Genomic DNA, 23,772 nt, shown 5'->3' on the forward strand with positions numbered 1-23,772 from the left:
CATGGTGAACCAGTCCTCCACTGACAAGATTTCATAGGTTATTCACGGTTACCTCTTTCCAAATAAGGGCCCTGTGCTCTCCAACAGCTTGGTACAGAGTTCTTGTATTATGACGGTAGTATCTGTTCCCAAAAGAACACATACCGTGGATGACCATGCAGCTTTGCTAGAAATGAAATGATAATTAAATAGACACCCTAGCTGCAAACAGGCGTTGATATACTTCACTGGGGACATGTTAAAAATGCGTGCCCCGACCGGAACTCGAACCCGGGATCTCCTGCTTACATGGCAGATGCTCTATCCATCTGAGCCACCGAGGGCACAGACGATAGTGCGTCTGCAGGGACTTATCTCTTGCACAACCCCCGTGAGATCCACATTCCCAACATGTCCACACCACTACCTTCGTAGTGCGCCTAATAGATGTTTGCCCATCATACACATTACTTGTGGCAGATTAATCTACCAAGTCCCGTACGAGTTCGGGCATAGCGTGTGCGTTCACACAAGAAGGTCAATGGCCGGGAAGCCATATTTTAACTATATATGACGGTAGTATCTGTTCCCGAAAGAACACATACCGTGGATGACCATGCAGCTTTGCTAGAAATGAATGTAGTGGTGTGGACATGTTGGAAATGTGGATCTCACGGGGGACGTGCAAGGGATAAGTCCCTGCAGACGCACTATCCTCTGTGCCCTCGGTGGCTCAGATGGATAGAGCGTCTGCCATGTAAGCAGGAGATCCCGGGTTCGAGTCCCAGTCGGGGCACACATTTTCAACATGTCCCCAGTGAAGTATACCAATGCCTGTTTGCAGCTAGGGTGTCTATTTAATTATCATTTCATTTCTAGCAAAGCTGCATGGTCATCCACGGTATGTGTTCTTTCGGGAACAGATACTACCATCATATATAGTTAAAATATGACTTCCCGGCCCTTGACCTTCTTGTGTGAACGCACACGCTATGCCCGAACTCGTACAATACTTGGTAGATTAATCTGCCACAAGTAATGAGTATGATGGGCAAACATCTATTAGGCAAACATCTATTAGGCACCCTACGAATGTAGTGGTGTGGACGTGTTGGGAACGTGGATCTCACGGGGGGCGTGCAAGGGATAAGTCCCTGCAGACGCACTATCCTCTGTGCCCTTGGTGGCTCAGATGTTTAGAGCATCTGCCATGTAAGCAGGAGATACCAGGTTCGAGTCCCGGTCGGGGCACACATTTTCAACATGTTCCCAATGAAGTATAACAACGCCTGTTTGCAGCTAGGGTGTCTATTTAATTATCATTATTTTATTATGTTTTCTTTCTTTGCAAATTAGCTTAGTATATGTATTCGATCCCCCTGCGGGTTCGGGGGTTAGAATCGGCCCGCGGTATTCCTGCCTGTCGTAAGAGGCGACTAAAAGGAGTCTCAAACGTTTCGGCCTTATGTGATGGTCCCCTCTCGGGTTTGACCTCCATCTATCCAAATTATTCCGAAGAGCGAGCCAATTGGGGAAGGGCACCTTACATGGTGCACTGTATCCTTCGTGCAATTAGACCTCTTGCCGTCTTTCTCGTCGTTGCGATGGTGTCCCACTCGTTTTCGATCTCATGGGCGATTACCACGCTGCACTCTGCAGTGTTTCTTTTAACTGTGACGACGACCTTGGCCATTTTTGCACCTAAGATCCAGCACGGTAGCCAGTCCGTTGTGGTGGGGTCGCCATGTACCCTCTTGGTTGTAGCCCCCTGACAACACAGGGATCGCTCTACTGATGCCTGCGCCGTTCACTCCCCACGTATGCCAAGGAGTAGATGCCCATCTCCCTGGGGCATCGGGACTCCCGGCAATGGCCATCCTGCCAGGTGGCCTTTGCTGTGGCTGGGTGGCGCCCGTGGGGAGGGCCCTTGGTCGGAGTAGGTGGCATCAGGGCGGATGACCCGCAATGAAGCGTGGTACATCATCTGTCGCTGGCGGCCAGCCGCCAGCAGTCTCTAAGCGTTCTCGGGCTCAATTTAATGCTGAAAAGTACAATCCGAAAACGTTCCCCTCTCTGGCCACGCCGTGGGAGGAACGTAAATCTCAGGATGGCAGTAGCACTTATTCGCCCCGATTCTTAGTTTGTACGAGAGCTGATGGGGAGTCTTTTCTCTCAACAAAGCCTCAGTTCTTCGTCGAGCATTTTGAGGACAAGTTTGGGGAGGTGGAGGGCTTGTCAAAAATGCGCTCTGGATCGGTCCTGATCCAAACGGCATCCTCTGCCCAGTCACGACGGTTACTTGCTTGTGATAAGTTGGGGGATGTTGCTGTTACGATCACACCGCATAAGAGTTTAAATATGGTCCAGGGAGTTATTTACCATAAGGACCTTCTTTTGCAGTCTGATGACGAGCTGCGCGCCAACTTAGAGCGCAGAGGTGTACATTTCGTCCGGCGTGTTCATCGGGGTCCGAAGGAAAATCAGATAGCTACCGGTGCCTTCATCTTGGCCTTCGAGGGTGATACGTTACCGGAAAAGGTCAAGGTGATGGTCTACCGATGTGACGTCAGGCCCTATATTCCTCCCCCGATGCGGTGCTTCAAGTGCTGGAAGTTTGGCCATATGTCTTCCCGCTGCACTTCCAGCCTCACATGTCGAGATTGCGGACGCCCGTCTCATCCCGATACTCCATGTGCCCCGCCTCCCATCTGTGTCAACTGCGGGGAGCACCATTCACCTTGCTCGCCAGACTGCAGAATCTTCCAGAAAGAACGCAAAATCATGGAATATAAGACCCTGGACCGACTGACTTATACTGAAGCCAAGCGGAAATACGACCGATTACATCCCGTGCGAATGACGTCATCCTACGCCGCCGCTACAACACCTGTGCTCGCCCCATCAGTTTCACGACTTCCAGCCAGCTCGATAACCAGTAAGACTCCTCCTGCCCCCTTGCCAGTGGGGGGCTCTACCCACCGGGTTGCTCCTGCGCCACCTACCTCAGGGGCAACACCATACCCCCCATCAGGGACGTCCGTCCCTGCTTCTAAGCCGGAGAAGTGTCCAACTTCTTCGGCTTCTCACGCTCGCAAGGGGTCCCTCGGGTCCCTCCCTTCCCAGGTTTCCACCAGTGGGAAGGCTGACGACCGCCAGTGGCGTAAGTGCCCGCAATCAGCTGGTCGACGGGCTTCACGATCCTCCTCAGTCCCGGAGACTGAATCGGTGAAGCCCTCCCAGCCAGTTAAACCCAAGGAGCAGCGTGAGAAATCAAAGAAGAAGAGCTCTAAGCCCAAGGAACTCGCGGTGGCAGCCACCCCACCGCCACCTTACAGCTCTGCGTCTGAGGACGAGGTGGAGATCCTGGCGTCCGCTGAGGACCTAGAACTCGCCGGTCCCTCAGACGCCATGGATAACACTAGCACGGGTGCTCAATCGGAGGCAGCAGGTGACCCAGCGGCGTAATCTGCCTTCCCCGTCCTGTCACGCCTTTCTCAGCCATGGACAATACCATCCTCCAGTGGAACTGCAGCGGTTTCTTCCACCATTTAGCTGAGCTCTGCCAACTTCTCAGCCTTCGCCCTTTCTTCTGCATTGCTCTCCAGGAAACTTGGTTTCCGGCGATGCGAACCCCCGCCCTCCGTGGCTATCGGGGTTATTACAAGAACCGAGCAGCTTATGAAAGGGTGTCTGGTGGCGTCTGCATTTATGTCCTTCACACTCTGCACAGCGAATCTGTCCCTCTCCAGACGCCTTTAGAGGCTGTCGCTGTACGCGTGTGGACGCCACAGGCTGTTACCGTCTGCAGTCTTTACATTCCACCGGATGGCGATGTCTCGCAGCATGTCCTGGCTGCACTGGTCGCCCAATTGCCGCCACCTTTCTTGCTATTGGGCGACTTCAACGCTCATAACCCTCTGTGGGGTGGGTCAGTGGCAACAGGTCGAGGCGCCATCATTGAGCATTTATTGTCGCAGCTCGATCTCTCGCTGTTAAATGATGGTGCCTTCACACACTTCAGTGTGGCGCATGGCACCTACTCCGCCATTGACCTTTCCATCTGTAGCCATAGCCTCTTACCGTCTGTCCAATGGAGTGTGCATGACGACCTGTGTGGTAGTGACCATTTTCCGATCTTTTTGTCACTACCACAGCGCCACTCTTCTGGGCGCCCTAGCAGATGGGCTATGAATAAGGCTGACTGGGACTTGTTCTCCTCCACTGCCGCTTTTGAGCCTCTCTCTACCGATGACATTGATGCGGTGGTTCAATCGGTCACCACCGGCATCGTTACTGCCGCCGAATCTGCCATTCCCCATTCCTGTGGGTCCCCTCGGCGGAAGGCTGTGCCTTGGTGGTCGCCTGAGATCGCTGAAGCGATTAAAGATCGCCGGCGGGCGCTCCAGCGTCACAAGCGACACCCCTCCCTCGACCACCTTATCGCCTTCAAACGGCTGCGTGCGCGGGCCCGCCTCCTTATCCGCCAAGGCAAGAAGGAGTGCTGGGAGCGGTATGTGTCCACCATTGGCCTCCATGTCACTCCCTCGCAGGTCTGGGCCAAGATTCGACGCGTCTACGGCTATCGGCCACCTGCCAGCGTCCCTGCGCTCTCACTGAATGGAGCAGTTTGTACTGACTCCGACGTCATTGCCAATCGCTTAGCAGAGCATTTTGGTATGAGTTCCGCTTCTGCGAATTACCCCCAGGCCTTCCGCTCCATTAAAGAGCGGATGGAACGTCGGAGCCTTTCGTTTCGCACCAACCACCCAGAATCTTACAATGCTCCATTTAGTGAGTGGGAATTTCGCAGTGCCCTCGCTGCTTGCCCTGATACCGCTCCTGGGCCAGATGGCATCCACTGTCAGATGCTGAAACACCTTTCAGTGGACTGCCAGCGTCGCCTTCTCGATCTTTACAACCGTCTTTGGGTCGAGGGGGAGTTTCCGTCGCAGTGGCGGGAAGGCATTGTCATCCCCGTTTTGAAGCCTGGAAAGAACCCTCTGGAGGTGGACAGCTACCGTCCCATTAGCCTCACCAACGTTCTTTGCAAGTTGCTTGAACGGATGGTGAGCCGGCGCTTGCATTGGGTACTGGAGTCTCGGGGCCTTCTGGCTCCATCTCAGGGTGGGTTCCGTAAAGGCCGCTCCGCCGCCGACAATCTGGTGAGCCTGGAGTCGGCCATCCGTACTGCCTTTTCCCGCCGTCAGCACCTGGTCGCTGTCTTTTTCGACATGCGGAAGGCGTACGATACGACATGGCGTCATCACATTCTTTCTACGCTTCATGGATGGGGTCTTCGGGGTCCTCTGCCGATTTTTATCCGCAATTTTCTGTCGTGTCGTACCTTCCGCGTGCAAGTCGCGGCCTCGTATAGTTCCTCCCACGCCCAGGAGAACGGTGTGCCACAGGGCTCTGTTTTAAGTGTCTGTCTGTTTTTAATAGCCATTAACGGGCTTGCTGCGGCCGTGGGACATTCTGTCTCCGCTTCCCTGTATGCTGACGACTTCTGCCTTTATTACAGCTCTACTGGCATTGCAGCTGTTGAACGTCAGCTACAGGGCGCTATCCGTAAGGCGCAGTCTTGGGCTGTAGCGCATGGGTTTCAGTTTTCGGCAGCCAAGACCTGCGTTATGCATTTCTGCCGGCGCCGAACAGTCCATCCTGAGCCGCGGCTTTATCTTGCCGACGAACTTCTTGCTGTGGTGGAGACCCACAGGTTTTTGGGGGTGGTTTTCGATGCCCGGTTGACTTGGCTGCCTCATATCCGGCAGCTTAAACAGACGTGTTGGCGGCATCTAAACGCTCTGAGATGCTTGAGCAACACCCGCTGGGGCGCCGACCGCTCTACACTGTTGCGGCTCTACCAGGCGTTAATCCAGTCCCGTCTGGATTATGGGAGCCTGGCTTATGGCTCCGCATCCCCATCTGCGTTACGGGTGCTGGACCCGATTCTCCACAGCGGGATACGCCTTGCCACTGGTGCTTTCCGCACCAGCCCTGTGGACAGCGTACTAGTGGAGGCAGGTGTACCTCCACTGCGGTTCCGACGCCAACGTTTGCTGGCCGCTTATGCTGCCCATGTACTAAGCTCGCCCGGGCATCCAAATTATCGTCTCCTGTTCCCGCGATCGGTCGTCCATCTGCCAGATCGTCGGCCCCGGTCTGGTTGTACAATAGCGGTCCGCATCAAAGAGCTTCTCTCTGGGCTTCAGGTTTTTACTGTTCCACCTCCTTTCTGGGCTACTTTGCATACACCCCCATGGTGTGTTCGTCGCCCTTGCCTTCGGCTGGACCTGGCACAGGGCCCGAAGGACTCAGTCCCTCCAGAGGCCTTCCGCCGCCGCTTTTATTCTCTCCTGGCCACGTATCAGGGCTCTGGTATTGTCTACACTGACGGTTCGATGGTTGCTGGTCGTGTCGGGTATGCGCTCACTCTAGGGGACCGTTCCGAACAACGTTCCTTGCCGGATGGCTGCAGCGTTTACACTGCTGAACTGGTCGCCATCTTTCGTGCCCTAGAGTACATCCGCTCCTGCTCAGGTGAGTCCTTCGTTATCTGTAGCGATTCCCTGAGCGGTTTACGAGCTCTCGACCAGTGTTTCCCTCGTTCTCGTTTGGTGATGGCTATCCACGAGTCTCTGCATACTCTCGCCTGTTGCGGCCGCTCTGTGGTCTTTGTGTGGACCCCCGGTCATGTCGGTATCCCGGGTAACGAACATGTTGACCGCCTGGCGAAAGAGGCCACCAGCAAGCCATCTCTGGACCTTGGCCTCCCTGAGACTGATTTGCGGGCAGTCTTCCGCCGCAAAATCTTGGCGCTATGGAACGAGGAATGGCGCGAACTGCCATTGTCCAATAAACTCCGTGCTGTCAAGGAGACGACGGCTGTGTGGCGGTCATCCCTGCGAGCCACTCGCAGGGAATCGGTAGTTCTTTGCCGGCTCCGCATTGGCCACTCCCGGCTGACACACAGTTATTTACTGCGCCGGGAGGACCCTCCTGTATGTCGCTGCGGGGCGGCTTTGACAGTGGCCCACATTCTGTTGGCCTGCCCCCTTTTAGCTGTGGTCAGGCAGACATTTGCGCTGCCTGATACGCTCCCTGCCCTTTTAACAGACGACTCCACTATGGGTGACTTAGTTTTACGTTTTATTCGGGCAGGGGGATTTTATCATTTAATCTGAGGGTTTCTGTTTTATTTTATTGTTTTGTGTCGACTCTGGCCTTTGGCCTATGATTTTACACTGATTTTTTAATGTGTTTCTAAGTGGTTGGCTTTTCCTTTTTTATTTCTATGGTCGGCCAACCACCGTCCATCTCTATGTGGTTTTCGTTCGTTTTGTCTTGTCTTTGTCTCAGTCTCTGACTCTCCTGTTCTGTATCGTCTGTGATCTCTTCTGTTCCTCGTTTTTTTCTCTGTGGGTGTTCTATGTCTTTGGAAAAAGGGACCGATGACCATGGCAGTCTGGTCCCTTTAATCCCCCCAAACCAACCAACCTATATGTATTCGACTAAAATACCATCACAGCACTGCCAGAATACACAATGTGAGCTGTGAGTTTTGTTTGGAAACAAGGATGTTCCATCCATTAACAGAACTCTCTGCTCACAACATAATGCCCACCTTACTCTACAACCTCAAGCTCGCATTGGGTGCTGCTTGGTCCTGTCTCAGATTTATTTTTGCAGCAATATTAGAACAGTGATAAGCACAGCAGTAGATGTATGTCTGCTGATGAACAGTTGATCGATGTGCAACTTGTATATGTTTTCAATAAACTGAGAAGAGGAGCACGCCAACAATATTCTGAGGTGCTTCTGTAGTGATAGCAGCCACACCAGTGTTTTGTCTGTGGGTTGCAGAATTAATCTGTGTTTTGTGTGTAGTACATTTTGGCATTTCTCTACTACAGACTTCACTGTGAAGATCTCTAGCTTTGTATTCTTTGATGGCAGTCCCAAAATGCTTCTCATGTGTGACATGAGACTCCATGTTGATGTTCAGTAAATGCAAGCTAACATGTGCATAATATATTACTAATTCACAGATCAAAAAAGGAGCTTGGCAATTATTACATTCTCTCATTTATGTCTATGAGGCCAATTTTTCCCTCATTACGGTCATGCTCTTACAGCTGTGCTCCTGACATCCAAGTTGGACCACTCAATGGCTCCAGTGTTGGGCACTCTTCATCAGCTCCTACTATTACACTCTTAAATATGATCCCACAGCCTGACATGCAAATGCTGATACCTTACAGTGCATACACACAGGCCCAAACCCAGCCTTTGACCCACATAAAGTCTCTTGTTCCCACACTGACAGGGTGGCACAGCACAGCTGATGCCCCCCCTGCGGGTTCGGGGGTAAGAATAGGCCCGCGGTATTCCTGCCTGTCGTAAGAGGCGACTAAGAGGAGTCTCAAACGTTTCGGCCTTATGTGATGGTCCCCTCTCGGGTTTGACCTCCATCTATCTAAATTACTCCGAAGAGCGAGCCAATTGGGGAAGGGCGCCTTACATGGTGCACTGTATCCTTCGTGCAATTAGACCTTTAGCCGTATTTCTCGTCGTTGCAATGGTGTCCCGCTCGTTTTCGATCTCTTGGGCGATTACCACGCCGCACTCTGCAGTGTTTCTTTTAACTGCGACGATGACCTTGGCCATTTTTGCACCTAAGATCCAGCACGGTAGCCAGTCCGTTGTGGTGGGGCCGCCATGTACCCTCTTGGTTGTAGCCCCCTGACAACACAGGGATCGCTCTACTGATGCCTGCGCCGTTAACTCCCCACGTATGCCAAGGAGTAGATGCCCATCGCCCTGGGGCATCGGGACTCCTGGCAATGGCCATCCTGCCAGGTGGCCTTTGCTGTGGCTGGGTGGCGCCCGTGGGGAGGGCCCTTGGTCGGAGTAGGTGGCATCAGGGCAGATGACCCGCAATGAAGCGTGGTACATCATCTCTCGCTGGCGGCCAGCCGTCAGCAGTCTCTAAGCGTTCCAAGGCTCACTTCAAGGCTAATGTGTATGACCCCAAATCGTTCCCCTCCCTGGCCACACCTTGGGAGGAACGAAGGGCTATGACTGAGAGCGAAAGATACTCGCCCCGGTATCTCGTCTGTACCAGAGCTGACATGGAATCTTTTATGTCCGTGAAGCCTCTGTTCTTTGTAGAGCATTTAGAGGACAAGTTTGGGGAGGTGGAGGGCTTGTCCAAGATGCGGTCCGGATCGGTGTTGATCAAAACGGCATCCTCCGCCCAGTCGCGGGCCTTGCTCGCTTGTACTAAGCTGGGGGATGTCTCTGTCACTATCACGCCCCATAAGAGTCTGAACATGGTCCAGGGCATTATCTTTCACAGGGATCTCCTTTTACAGTCCGACGACGAGCTGCGCGCCAACTTGGAGCGCCGAGGTGTCCATTTCGTCCGGCGCGTCCACCGGGGTCCGAGGGATCGTCAAGTTGCCACCGGTGCCTTCATCTTGGCCTTCGAGGGTGACACGTAACCTGAGAAGGTCAAGGTGATGGTGTTCCGTTGTGATGTCAAGCCGTATATCCCTCCCCCAATGCGGTGCTTCAAGTGTTGGAAGTTCGGCCACATGTCTTCACGCTGTGCGTCCGACCTCGTCTGTCGCGATTGTGGTCGACCTTCCCATCCAGATCATCCCTGTGCGCCGCCTCCAATCTGTGTGAACTGTGGTGCGCACCATCCGCCTTGCTCGCCAGACTGTCCGATTCTGCAGAAGGAGCGGAAGATCATGGAAATAAAGACTCTCGACCGCCTGACGTACACTGAGGCGAAGCGGAAATATGATCGGCTTCATCCGGTGCGCATGACAGCTTCTTACGCCGCAACTGTCACTCCTTCTACAATGCCATCCGCTCCAGTCAGCTCTCAGAGTCGAAGTCCCACACCTGCCCCCTTGATGGTGGGGCTGTCGTGCGCCCCCAAAACCCCTCTACTACTACTACTACTTGATGGTGGGGGGCACTAAACCTCCTGTTGCTCCTGCTCCATCTACTTCAGGAGCAACACCCCCCCCCCCCAACCATCAAGGACATCAGTCCCCCCTTCCCAGCCGGAGAAGCGTAAGACTTCTTCAGCTACTCTCGTAAGGAAGGGGTCCCTTGGGGACCTCCCTTCCCAAGTTCCGTCCGGTACAAAGGCCGAGAGCCGCAAGTGGCTTAAACAACCGCCGGTCCCTGGTCGTAGGGACACACGGTCGCCGTCTGTCCCTGAGACCGACCCAGTTGCGCCCTCCCAGCCTGCGCCACCAAAGGCACAGCACGAGAAGCAGCAGAAGAAGAAACTCCCCAAGGCTACCGACATTGCGGTGGCACCCATTCCACCGCTTCCTACAAGCTCTGCGTCTAAGGATGAGGTGGAGATTCTGGCGTCCGCTGAGGACATGGATCTCGCCAGTCCCTCGGATTCAGTAGATGGCTGTTGTCCAGGTGGTGACTCCGTAGCAGCGGGGGCCCCGGAGGCGTAATCTGCCTCCCCAGTCCCTTCACGCCTTTCCCATCCATGGCTAATAACATCCTCCAGTGGAACTGCAGCGGTTTCTTCCACCATCTAGCTGAGCTCCGCCACCTTATCAGCCGTCATCCTTTCCTTTGCATTGCTCTGCAGGAAGCTTGGTTTTCAGCAATGCGAACCCCCGCCCTCCGTGGCTATCGGGGTTATTTTAAGAACCGGGCAGCTTATGCAAGGGTGTCTGGTGGCGTCTGCATCTATGTCCTGAACTCTCTTCACAGCGAGTTTGTGCCTCTACAAACAGCTTTAGAGGCTGTCGCTGTTCGGGTGTGGACGCCCCAGGCCATTACCATCTGCAGTATTTACCTTCCACCTGATGGTACTGTCGCGCAGCATGTCCTGGCTGCTCTGATAGCACAACTGCCGCCACCTTTTTTGCTGCTGGGCGATTTCAATGCCCACAACCCTCTATGGGGTGGGACTGTCTCCGATGATCGTGGTCGGGCCGTGGAGCATGTGTTGGCTCAGCTCGACCTTAGCCTCTTAAACACCGGTGCTCCCACGCATTTCAGTGTGGCCCATGGCTCGTTCTCGGTCATCGATCTCTCTATTTGCAGCCCTGGACTTGTCCCGTCCCTCCACTGGAGGGTGCATCCTGACCTGTGTGGTAGTGACCATTTTCCCATCTATTTGTCACTGCCACAGTGTCATTCTTCTGGGCGCTTGCCCCGCTGGGCTTTCCACAGGGCTGACTGGCCAGCTTTTACTTCCGCTGTAACCATTGCGTCTCCCCCACAGGGTGACATTGACGAGGTGGTCCGTGTTTTAACCACGTCCATCATTTCAGCGGCCGAGGCTACCATCCCCCGTTCCTCTGGCCTCCCTCGGCGGAAGGCTGTGCCCTGGTGGTCGCCGGAGATTGCTGAGGCTATTCGCGACCGTAGGCGGGCTCTCCAGCGTCATAGGCGGCACCCGTCTCTGGAGACCCTCATCGCCTTTAAGAGGCTCCGTGCCTTCGCCCGTCGTCTAATTGCACGGCGTAAGCAGGAGTGCTGGGAGAGGTACGTCTCTTCCCTGGGCTCCCGTGTCTCGTCCTCGCACGTGTGGTCCCGGATCCGGCGGATTTATGGCTCCCAGACCCCTGTGGGTGTCCCTGGGCTCTCCTTGGACGGCGCTGTCTGCACGGACGCTGCCGCCATTGCTGAACGGCTAGCCGCGCACTTTGCTCAGAGCTCTGCGACTGCATCCTATCCCCCCACTTTTCGCTCTCTAAAGGAGCGGGCCGAGCGGACGCCGTTCTCATTCCACACGCGTCATTATGAAACATACAATGCTCCTTTCAGCGAGAGGGAACTCCTCGCTGCCCTCGCCGATTGCCCTGATACAGCACCAGGACCGGACTGCATCCACGCGCAGATGCTGAAGCATCTCTCCAGGGACTGCCAGAGACACATCCTCACCATCTTTAACCGCATTTGGAGCGAGGGCGTGTTCCCGTCGCAATGGCGAGAGGGTCTTATTGTCCCCATCGTGCCCCCAGGGGCTCAGCATTCGTTTGCTGGGTACGGGCTTGGCGACCCCGGGGTTCCTGAGCTGGGGACTGGTAAGCGCCGCCAGTCCCCTGTCACCGTAACCTCTAAGCATACTTCAACGACCACCGTGCGGCGCGGCGGTGGAATGTTGTGTGTCTCAGGGAATGGGGATCTTGGCTTGACCGCCCGGATCGCGAGGATGGAATAAACCTCTATAAAAAACCCCTCAATCTCAAGGTGTGCTGCGCGCTGATGAGATGCATGGCTGTTGAGGTGGAACAGTCGGTAGCGGGCAACCTCTGGGGAACCTGCCGCACCTCAGTTGTATAAGGCTTACCTAGGCACGCGGGGCTCTGTCTAGGTGGACTTATAGTTCCCTAGCTGCTCGTGGGACCGAGATGGATCCTTCGAAATTCTCTTTTCCTCCTCCCAGCGGAAAGGGTGGGCCGCTGGAAGGTTCTAACACCCAGTCTCTTAAGAGGGCCCGTGCAGTCAGTCCCCCTGACTCCGGCGCTTCTTTAAAAAGTATGGTCTTAGGTAACAGAATGCATTCTGGTAATCCGAATGTGTTTCTCATTGTGAAACGGAAGGAGGGTAGTTTCGAGAAGGTTTCGCCCTTCTATATACAAAAGGGATTGGAGGGAATCTGTGGCTCCTTAAAATCGGTGAAGCGCTTACGTAATGGGACCTTGCTAGTGGAAACTTCCACTTCCCAGCAAGCAACTAACCTCCAATCTGCTAAATGCCTTGGAGAGTATGCCATAGACACCGAACTGCACAGCACCTTGAACTATAGCAAAGGTGTTGTGACATGCCGGGATCTAGCTGATATTCCCAAGGAAGAACTGCAACGTGAGTGGGCTCCGGAAGGTATCGTTGATGTCCAACACATCATGAAGAGGGTTGATGGCACTCTTGTCAAATCCGACTCCTTTATTCTGACCTTCAGTAGCACAACACTTCCTGAACATGTTAAAGCTGGCTTCCTTCGCCTTAGTGTGAGGCCTTATTTCCCGGCCCCAATGCGCTGTTTCAAATGCCAGCGTTTTGGGCATACCACCTTAGGCTGTAAAGGCGAAGCGACTTGTGGAAACTGTGGTCAGGCTGCTCATGAAGGAGTTGGTTGCTCGTCTCCGGCTAAATGTATTAATTGCTCTGGGAACCACCCTGTTTGGAGTAGGGACTGCCGCATATTTTTAGAGGAACGCAAGGTCCAGGAAATCAAAATAACCAAGCGTATCCCCTATGGTGAGGCCAAGAAGATTTATAAGTCGATGCAACCTCCCACATTTGCTACATCTTTTGCATCCCTGGTACAGAAGCCTACTCCAAAGGTCGATGCCTCAACGCAGACTGAGGTGGTGAGTGTTGGCACTAACACCTGTAGCTGCCAGTGCACTTGCAACGCAGCCAGTGTTCCAGAGCCAGTAGCCCCTACTCGAACGGCAGACAAAGGTACAGTGGCGGACTTGGTCCAGCCCCTCGCGCCTCCAACAGCTGAGGTTGTCCCCAAGCCCAGTGCGCCACTTACCACTCCCACATCCGCTCCCCCAAAGTCCACCAAGCCACAGAAAGCTACTGTGCAGCAGCAACAGCGGGTCAAATCCCGTGGTAAACCATCTGACCATGCGGATGTTGTTTTACGCGAGGCTTCATCTGACTCTTCCCCAGAGTTGATGGAGTACGATGTATGTGTGGGGCAATCATCTCGTCCCACGCCTGCCCCTCCACCTGCTGCGGTCTCCCCGCCCCGTCGGAGAGACAGGATGAAGGTGCTACCCCCAACATAGATGGCTCCCATACTCCAGTGGAACTTGCAAGGGTTCAGGACGCATGTGGAGGAACTTCGTCTACTTTCTCAGGGTCGACCATTGTGTCTCTGTCTCCAGGAGACGTATTTCCATCCATCATACTCCCCTGAGATACGAGGCTATACACTCCACAAAAAGGACGACCTGCGTGGAGAGAGAGCTAGAGGAGGCGTAGGTATTTTCGTCAGGACGGACTACCATTCCTCGCCTCTCTCACTTACGACGACTCTACAGGCCGTCGCTGTGTCCGTGCACGTGCGTCATCCATTGACTGTATGTTCACTTTACTTGCCCCCACATGATGCTCTTGATGAAGCGGCCCTCACCGACCTTCTTACACAGCTCCCCCAGCCATTCATTATTTGTGGTGATTTTAATGCCCACAATGTGCTTTGGGGCTCTGCAATTACCTGCCCCAGGGGTAGAGCAATTGAGAGGCTTCTCCTGTCATCCTGTGCCTACTTGCTCAATGGAGGACAGAGTACTCATTTCTGCACGGCGACTGGGTCGTTCTCTGCCATTGATCTCTCGCTTTGCTCTCCAGCTCTTGCCGCTAGTGCTCACTGGGAAGTGGTCGCTGACTTGCACGGCAGTGATCATTTCCCAATCTGGATTCACCTGCCAGATGGCGTGGGCCCCGACAGGAGACCACCACGATGGGTGCTCAGTGGAGCTGACTGGACACTTTATAGCCAGTTGGCCCAATTCGAACACTGTGCGAATGTTGAGGTGTGGGTGGATGATATTACCAAAACGGTCCTCCATGCCGCTGCGGCATCCATTCCACAGTCCACAGGTCACCGGAAAAGGCCACCTGTGCCTTGGTGGAGTGACGAATGCCGCTCTGCAATCAGGACCAGGCGTGCGGCTCTGCGGCGGTTCAAGTGTCGGCCGACTGCTGAGAATCTTGCTGCCTTTCGGGTGGCGAGGGCGAGATGTCGCCGCATTATTCGTGAGAGCAAGAAGAGGTCGTGGCAAAAGTTCCTGAACACCGTTAATCGTTCCACCAAGAGTTCCATTGTGTGGGAGACCATTAGGAGAATTTCTGGCAGAGGAGGGAGGTGCCCCATAGCTGCTGTACTGAATAACGGCACTCTCCACACAGATCCGCGGGACATTGCCCAGACTATGGCAGCCTATTTTGCGACAGTTACTGCCACTACCAGTCAGGATCCCGGTTTCCAGCGCCATAGAGCGGTTGCTGAGAGGTGTAGTCTGAACTTCCAGCCCACCTCTCATGAAGTTTACAACTGCCCTTTTTCTATGTGGGAGCTGGATTCTGCATTGTCTGGAGCTCGTGACACTTCCCCTGGTCACGACAGGATCCATTACAGTATGCTATGGCACCTCACAATGCGCAACAAAGAAATCCTCCTCGCACTTTTTAATGCCATTTGGGCGTCGGGTCACTTTCCTGACGCGTGGCGTGAGGCAGTTTTAATCCCTTTTTTAAAACCTGGGAAAGACCGCTCGAGCCCAAGTAGCTACCGTAGTATTGCCCTCACTAGTTGCATAGGGAAGACCTTGGAGCGGATGGTCAACCGCCGCCTTGTCTGGATGTTAGAATCCCGGCAACTACTTAGTCGCTTTCAGTGTGGGTTCAGGAGGTTTCGTTCCACCTTCGATAACCTTGCCCTCCTGGAGGCGGCTATCCAACAAGCTTTCCTACGCCGTCATCACCTTATAGGTGTATTTTTCGACATCGAGAAGGCCTACGATACCACTTGGCGGCGTCTCATCCTGGAGCAGCTTCACGAATGGGGTTTTCGTGGTTGTCTTCCTCTTTTTATTCAGTCTTTCCTCTCGCCACGATATTTTAGATACCGAGTTGGTGACGTCCTGTCTGATCGCTTTGAGCAGGAGAACGGTGTCCCTCAGGGTAGCGTTTTAAGTGTGACTCTGTTTGCCATCGCTATTAATAGCATTACGTCCATGGTGAAAAGTCCTGTCCAGTGTTCTTTGTTTGTGGATGATTTCTCTTTGTTCTGCTCTTCTTCAAGCCTTGCAACGACAACTCGTCAGTTGCAACTTACGATTAGGCGTTTGGATGACTGGGCGCTGAAGAGTGGATTTCAGTTTTCCACCGAGAAGTCTGTATGTGTTCTTTTTAACCGTTCTTGTTCGATTTTACCCTTTCCTGAGTTGCGCTTGAGGGACACTATTCTTTCTTTTAAAGACACGGTGAGATTTCTGGGTCTCATTTTTGACTCAAGGCTCACGTGGTTACCTCATCTTAAAGACCTGAAACGACGGTCGCTTCAGGCTTTAAGCATTTTAAAATGTCTTAGCCACAGTACATGAGGAGCTGACAGGACTTGTCTGCTCCAGTTTTACAGGGCGTTTGTGCGATCTCGGCTCGATTATGGGTGCACGGTGTATGGGTCTGCGAGGCCTTCGTACTTAAAGATTTTGGACGTTGTCCACCATGAAGGGCTGCGGTTGGCCACTGGGGCATTCCGAACTAGCCCCATACCAAGCCTCTGTGCAGAGGCTGGTGAACCGCCACTTCATATGCGACGACGGCTACTTACGGTACGCCAGGCGTATAAAACTTTGTCCACACCGTACACACCTGCATACCATACCGTTGCTAAGCCTCCTCTGGCACGGTTATTTCATAACCGGCAACGTGCGACACAGCCCTATGGGATTCGCGCACAGGATTGCCTCGCTGCGATGTCTGTGGCTGGTCTTCGTGTTTTACGTCGCGGTTGGAGCAGATCTCCACCTTGGCTCCTCCGGCGTCCCAAATTTATTTTAGATTTGACTCGTTTTAAGAAAGATGGCACACCAGATTTTACGTTCCAATCTCTGTTTTTTAACCTTTTAGACGTGCATCACGGCTTCACTGTCGTTTATACTGATGGCTCGAAACAGGAGACTTCCCTAGGCTGTTCTGTGGTGTTCCCTGATCGTGTCACCCGGATTCGCCTCCCTGCTGAATATACCGTTTTCGCAGCGGAGCTCCACGCGATCCTGAAGGCACTGGAGCAGATGCATCGTGTTCGGGGCGATCGATTTCTTCTCTGCTCCGATTCTCTTAGTGCCTTACAATCGCTGCAGAGCCTATACCCGACTGAGGAGATGGTCCAGTTGATACATGACCAACTGTACTTGCTCCAACAGCGGGGTAAAGAGGTATCCTTCTGCTGGGTGCCTGGTCATGTCGGCATATGGGGCAATGAACAGGCTGATCGGGCTGCCAAGGAGGCCTGCAGAGACCCCCCTGCGGGTTCGGGGGTAAGAATAGGCCCGCGGTATTCCTGCCTGTCGTAAGAGGCGACTAAAAGGAGTCTCAAACGTTTCGGCCTTATGTGATGGTCCCCTCTCGGGTTTGACCTCCATCTATCCAAATTACTCCGAAGAGCGAGCCAATTGGGGAAGGGCACCTTACATGGTGCACTGTATCCTTCGTGCATTTAGACCTATAGCCGTCTTTCTCGTCGTTGCAATGGTGTCCCGCTCGTTTTCGATCTCTTGGGCGATTACCACGCTGCACTCTGCAGTGTTTCTTTTAACTGTGACGACGACCTTGGCCATTTTTGCACCTAAGATCCAGCACGGTAGCCAGTCCGTTGTGGTGGGGTCGCCATGTACCCTCTTGGTTGTAGCCCCCTGACAACACAGGGATCGCTCTACTGATGCCTGCGCCGTTCACTCCCCACGTATGCCAAGGAGTAGATGCCCATCTCCCTGGGGCATCAGGACTCCCGGCAATGGCCATCCTGCCAGGTGGCCTTTGCTGTGGCTGGGTGGCGCCCGTGGGGAGGGCCCTTGGTCGGAGTAGGTGGCATCAGGGCGGATGACCCGCAATGAAGCGTGGTACATCATCTGTCGCTGGCGGCCAGCCGTCAGCAGTCTCTAAGCGTTCGAGAGCCCATTTTAAAGGTAACGTTTATGACCCCAAATCGTTCCCCTCCCTCGCCACACCATGGGAGGAACGACAGGCATTGCGTGACACTGAGACGTATTCGCCCAGATATCTTGTCTGTACCAGAGCTGATGGGGAATCTTTTCTATCCGTGAAGCCTCAGTTCTTTGTAGAGCATTTAGAGGACAAGTTCGGTGAGGTGGAGGGCTTGTCCAAGATGCGGTCTGGATCGGTGTTGATAAAAACGGCATCCTCTGCCCAGTCACGGAGGTTGCTCAATTGTGACAAGTTGGGGGATGTTTCCGTTACCATCACGCCGCATAAGAGTCTGAACATGGTCCAGGGTATTATATTCCACCGGGATCTTCTTCTGCAGTCCGACGATGAATTACGCGCCAACCTCGAACGCCGAGGTGTTCACTTCGTCCGGCGCGTCCATCGGGGTCCGAGGGATAATCAGGTCGCCACCGGTGCCTTCATCTTGGCCTTTGAGGGTGATGTCTTACCCGAAAAGGTTAAGGTGATGGTTTACCGTTGTGATGTGAAACCATATATCCCTCCTCCGATGCGTTGTTTTAAATGCTGGAAGTTCGGGCACATGTCATCTCACTGTACTTCCAGCATGACGTGTCGGGATTGCGGACGTCCTTCGCATCCCGATACTCCATGTGCCCCGCCTCCTATCTGTGTTAACTGCGGAGAACACCATTCCCCCTGCTCGCCGGACTGTAGGATATTGCAGAAAGAACGGAAGATAATGGAATATAAGACCTTGGACCGGCTGACCTACCCCGAGGCTAGACGGAAATATGAGAGGCTCCATCCTGTGGCAATGCCGTCCACCTACGCCGCTGCTGCAACGACGGTTCTCCCGTCGTCACGAATCGGCTCTAAGATCGGTCAGCATCCACCGGCCCCCTTGCTTGTGGGGGGCACTTCACACCCTGTTGCTCCTGCTCCATCTTCTTCAGGAGCAACACCCTCCCAACCTTCGGGGACATCAGCTCCCCCTTCCCAGCCGGAGAAGCGTAAGACTTCTTCGGCTGCTCTCGCCAGGAAGGGATCCCTTGGGGACCTCCCTTCGCAAGTTCCGACCAGCGGAAAAGCGGACGCCCGCAAGTGGTTGAAACAACCGCCAGTCCCTGGTCGTCGGGCCTCGCGGTCGTCGTCTGTCCCTGAGACTGACCCAGTGAAGCCCATGCAGCCTGAAGCGCCGAAGGCACAGCGTGACAAGCACAAAAAGAAGAAAGTCCCCAAGACCAACTGTAATGCGGTGGCACCGATCCCGCCGCTTCCTACAAGCTCTGCCTCTGAGGACGAGGTGGAGATTCTGGCGTCCGCTGAGGACCTCGCTCTTGCCGGTCCCGCGGACGCAATGGATGGCATTTGCACGGATGCTCCATCGGAGGCAGCAGGTGACCCAGTGGCGTAATCTGCCTTCCCAGTCTCGTCACGCCTTTCCCAGCCATGGACAACACCATCCTCCAGTGGAACTGCAGCGGTTTCTTCCACCATCTAGCTGAGCTCCGTCAACTTATCAGCCTTCACCCTTTCTTTTGCATTGCTCTCCAGGAAACTTGGTTTCCAGCAATGCGAACCCCCGCCCTCCGTGGCTATCGGGGTTATTATAAGAACCGAGCAGCTTATGAAAGGGTGTCTGGTGGCGTCTGCATATATGTCCTTCACACTCTGCACAGCGAGTCTGTCCCTCTCCAGACGCCTTTAGAGGCTGTCGCTGTACGCGTGTGGACGCCACAGGTTGTTACCGTCTGCAGTCTTTACATTCCACCGGATGGTGATGTCTCGCAGCATGTCCTGGCTGCACTGGTCGCCCAATTGCCGCCACCTTTCTTGCTATTGGGCGACTTCAACGCTCATAACCCTCTGTGGGGTGGGTCAGTGGCAACAGGTCGAGGCACCATCGTTGAGCATTTATTGTCGCAGCTCGATCTCTCGTTGTTAAATGATGGTGCCTTCACACACTTCAGTGTGGCGCATGGCACCTACTCCGCCATTGACCTTTCAATCTGTAGCCATAGCCTCTTACCGTCTGTCCAATGGACTGTGCATGACGACCTGTGTGGTAGTGACCACTTTCCGATCTTTTTGTCGCTACCACAGCGCCACTCTTCTGGGCGCCCTAGCAGATGGGCTCTGAATAAGGCTGACTGGGACTTGTTCTCCTCCACTGCCGCTTTTGAGCCTCTCTCTACCGATGACATTGATGCGGTGGTTCAATCGGTCACCACCGGCATCGTTACTGCCGCCGAATCTGCCATTCCCCATTCCTGTGGGTCCCCTCGGCGGAAGGCTGTGCCTTGGTGGTCGCCTGAGATCGCTGAAGCGATTAAAGATCGCCGGCGGGCGCTCCAGCGTCACAAGCGACATCCCTCCCTCGACCACCTTATCGCCTTCAAACGGCTGCGTGCGCGGGCCCGCCTCCTTATCCGCCAAGGCAAGAAGGAGTGCTGGGAGCGGTATGTGTCCACAATTGGCCTCCATGTCACTCCATCGCAGGTCTGGGCCAGGATTCGACGCGTCTACGGCTATCGGCCACCTGTCAGCGTCCCTGCGCTCTCACTGAATGGAGCAGTTTGTACTGACTCCGACGTCATTGCAAATCGCTTAGCAGAGCATTTTGCTCTGAGTTCCGCTTCTGCGAATTACCCCCAGGCCTTCCGCTCCATTAAAGAGCGGATGGAACGTCGGAGCCTTTCGTTTCGCACCAACCACCCGGAATCTTACAATGCTCCATTTAGTGAGTGGGAATTTCGCAGTGCCCTCGCTGCTTGCCCTGATACCGCTCCTGGGCCAGATGGCATCCACTGTCAGATGGTGAAACACCTTTCAGTGGACTGCCAGCGGCGCCTTCTCGATCGTTACAACCGTCTTTGGGTCGAGGGGGAGTTTCCGTCGCAATGGCGGGAAGGCATTGTCATCCCCGTTTTGAAGCCTGGAAAGAACCCTCTGGAGGTGGACAGCTACCGTCCCATTAGCCTCACCAACGTTCTTTGCAAGTTGCTTGAACGGATGGTGAGCCGGCGCTTGAATTGGGTACTGGAGTCTCGGGGCCTTCTGGCTCCATCTCAGGGTGGGTTCCGTAAAGGCCGCTCCGCCGCCGACAATCTGGTGAGCCTGGAGTCGGCCATCCGTACTGCCTTTTCCCGCCGTCAGCACCTGGTCGCTGTCTTTTTCGACATGCAGAAGGCGTACGATACGACGTGGCGTCATCACATTCTTTCTACGCTTCATGGATGGGGTCTTCGGGGTCCTCTGCCGATTTTTATCCGCAATTTTCTGTCGTGTCGTACCTTCCGCGTGCAAGTCGCGGCCTCGTATAGTTCCTCCCACGTCCAGGAGAACGGTGTGCCACAGGGTTCCGTTTTAAGTGTCTGTCTGTTTTTAATAGCCATTAACGGTCTTGCTGCGGCCGTGGGAAACTCTGTCTCCGCTTCCCTGTATGCTGACGACTTCTGCCTTTATTACAGCTCTCCCGGCATTGCAGCTGTTGAACGTCAGCTACAGGGCGCTATCCGTAGGGCACAGTCTTGGGCTGTAGCGCATGGGTTTCAGTTTTCGGCAGCCAAGACCTGCGTTATGCATTTCTGCCGGCGACGTACTGTCCACCCGGAGCCGCAGCTTTCTCTTAACGGCGAACTTCTTTCGGTGGTGGAATCGCACAGGTTTTTGGGGGTGGTTTTCGATGCCCGGTTGACTTGGCTGCCTCATATCCGGCAGCTCAAACAGACGTGTTGGCGGCATCTCAATGCACTGCGATGTTTGAGCCACACCCGCTGGGGAGCCGACCGCTCTACCCTGTTACGGCTCTACCAGGCGTTAATCCAGTCCCGTCTGGATTATGGGTGCCTGGCATATGGCTCAGCATCCCCGTCTGCGTTGCGGGTGCTGGACCCAATTCTCCACAGCGGGATACGCCTTGCCACTGGTGCTTTCCGCACCAGCCCTGTGGACAGCTTACTCGTGGAGGCAGGTGTCCCTCCACTGCAGTTCCGACGCCAACGTTTGCTAGCCGCTTATGCTGCCCATGTTCTAAGCTCGCCCGGGCATCCTAACTATCGTCTCCTGTTCCCGCCGTCAGTCGTCCGTCTGCCGGAACGTCGGCCCCGGTCGGGTTGTCCGATCGCCATACGCGTCAAGGAGCTTCTCTGCGGGCTTGGGTTTTTCCCTGTTCCGCCTCCTTTCCAGGCGCCTCTGCGTACACCCCCGTGGTGTGTTCCTCGCCCTTGCCTTCGGCTCGACTTGGCACAGGGCTCGAAGGACTCGGTCCCTCCAGAGGCCTTCCGCCGCCGCTTTTATTCCATCCTGGCCACGTATCAGGGCTCTGGCATTGTTTACACCGACGGCTCGATGGTTGCTGGTCGAGTCGGTTATGCGCTCACTCTAGGGGAACATTTCGAACAACGTTCCTTGCCGGCTGGCTGCAGCGTTTACACTGCTGAGCTGGTCGCCATCTTTCGAGCCCTAGAGTATATCCGCTCCTGCTCAGGTGAGTCCTTCGTCATCTGTAGCGATTCCCTGAGCAGTTTACGAGCACTTGACCAGTGTTTTCCTCGTTCCCGTCTGGTTATGGCTATCCAGGAGTCCCTGCATACTCTTGCGCGTTACGGCCGCTCTGCGGTCTTCGTGTGGACCCCAGGCCATGTTGGGATCCCCGGCAACGAGAATGTTGATCGGCTGGCGAAAGAGGCGACTAGTGCACCATCTCTGGACGTTGGCCTCCCGGAGACAGATTTGCGAGCGTTCCTACGCCGCAAAATTCTGGACCTTTGGGACACTGAATGGCGCGCCCTGCCTTCACGCAACAAACTTCGGGCCATCAAGGGGGCTACCGGTGTGTGGCGCTCCTCCTTGCGGGTCTCTCGCAAGGAGTCTGTTGTCCTCTGCCGGCTGCGCATTGGGCACACTCGGCTTACGCACGGCCACTTATTGCGCCGTGAGGACGCGCCTCTATGTCGCTGCGGCTCCGTTTTATCCGTAGTTCATGTTTTATTGGAGTGTCCGTTTTTAGCCGCGCTCAGGCAGTCGTTCGCACTGCCTGACTCGCTCCCTGCCCTTTTAACAGATGACTCGACTATGGCTGACTTAGTTTTACGTTTTATTCGGGCAGGGGGTTTTTATTCTTTAATCTGAGTGTTTCTGTTTTTCTCTTATTGTTTTGTGTTGATTCTGGCCTTTGGCCTCCGGTTTTAAATTGTTTTTTTAATGTGTTTCTAGTGGTTGGCTTTTCCTTTTTTATTTCTCTGGTCGGCCAACCACCGTCACACTCTGTGTGCTTTTAGTTCGTTTTGTCTGGTCTTTGTCTCAGTTTCTCTTGTTACGTGTCGTCTGTGCTCTATTCTGTCACTCGTTTTTATTCTCTGTGGGTGTTTTTTGTCTTTGGAAAAAGGGACCGATGACCCTAGCAGTCTGGTCCCTTTAAATCCCCCAAACCAACCAACCGAGGCCTGCAGAGAGCAGGATGTGGTCCAGTGTCCTATCCCCTTGCAGTCAGTCATCGCTGCACTCCATAGGAAGTGCATGGAGTTGTGGGAGGCCGAATGGCTGGCGGTGTCGGCCAATAAACTGCGGTCGGTAAAGTCAACCACTCGGCCGTGGCGTTCCTCCTGTCGGTTGCTCAGGCGGGAAGAGGTGGCCCTCACACGTCTGCGGATTGGGCACTGTCCTGTGACGCATAGCTATTTATTACGGCGGGAGGATCCTCCGTTTTGTGCCACTTGTGGTGTGCACATCTCTGTCCGGCACATTTTAATCGACTGTATTTTATACCGTGATGCAAGGGCAGAAGCACAGGTTGTTGGGGATCTCCCTTGTATTTTAGCTGACGATGAGACGTGTGTGGCAAGGGTTTTTAAGTTTTGTGATGTGTCTGGACTCTGGCCTAAACTTTTAGGCTGGAGGTTTTAGTGTGTTGCAGAGTGGCTGACTCCTCCCTTTTTTCCTTGTGGTCAGCCAGCCACTTCCATCTGCTCCAATGTTTTAGCTCCCTCTACCATTTTCTTCCTGTATTGTCCACGTTTTACTGCTGACGCCCTGCATCATCCAACGCTTCAGTGTGGGTGAGCCCATTTTTTCGTTGATTGTTCC

General features: G+C 54.3%; 2 non-coding genes across 2 annotated transcripts; one reads left to right on the forward strand and one right to left on the reverse strand.

Annotated features, from left to right (window-relative positions):
* Positions 1 to 249: 249 nt before the first annotated feature.
* Positions 250 to 324, reverse strand: Trnat-ugu. Its single transcript has one exon. It is a non-coding gene; the product is annotated as a tRNA-Thr (tRNA).
* Positions 325 to 700: 376 nt separating this feature from the next.
* Trnat-ugu lies at positions 701 to 775 on the forward strand. Its single transcript has one exon. It is a non-coding gene; the product is annotated as a tRNA-Thr (tRNA).
* The last annotated feature ends 22,997 nt before the right edge of the window (positions 776 to 23,772 follow it).

This window comes from Schistocerca americana, chromosome 3, assembly GCF_021461395.2.
Source record: "Schistocerca americana isolate TAMUIC-IGC-003095 chromosome 3, iqSchAmer2.1, whole genome shotgun sequence".
Classification (NCBI taxonomy): domain Eukaryota; kingdom Metazoa; phylum Arthropoda; class Insecta; order Orthoptera; family Acrididae; genus Schistocerca; species Schistocerca americana.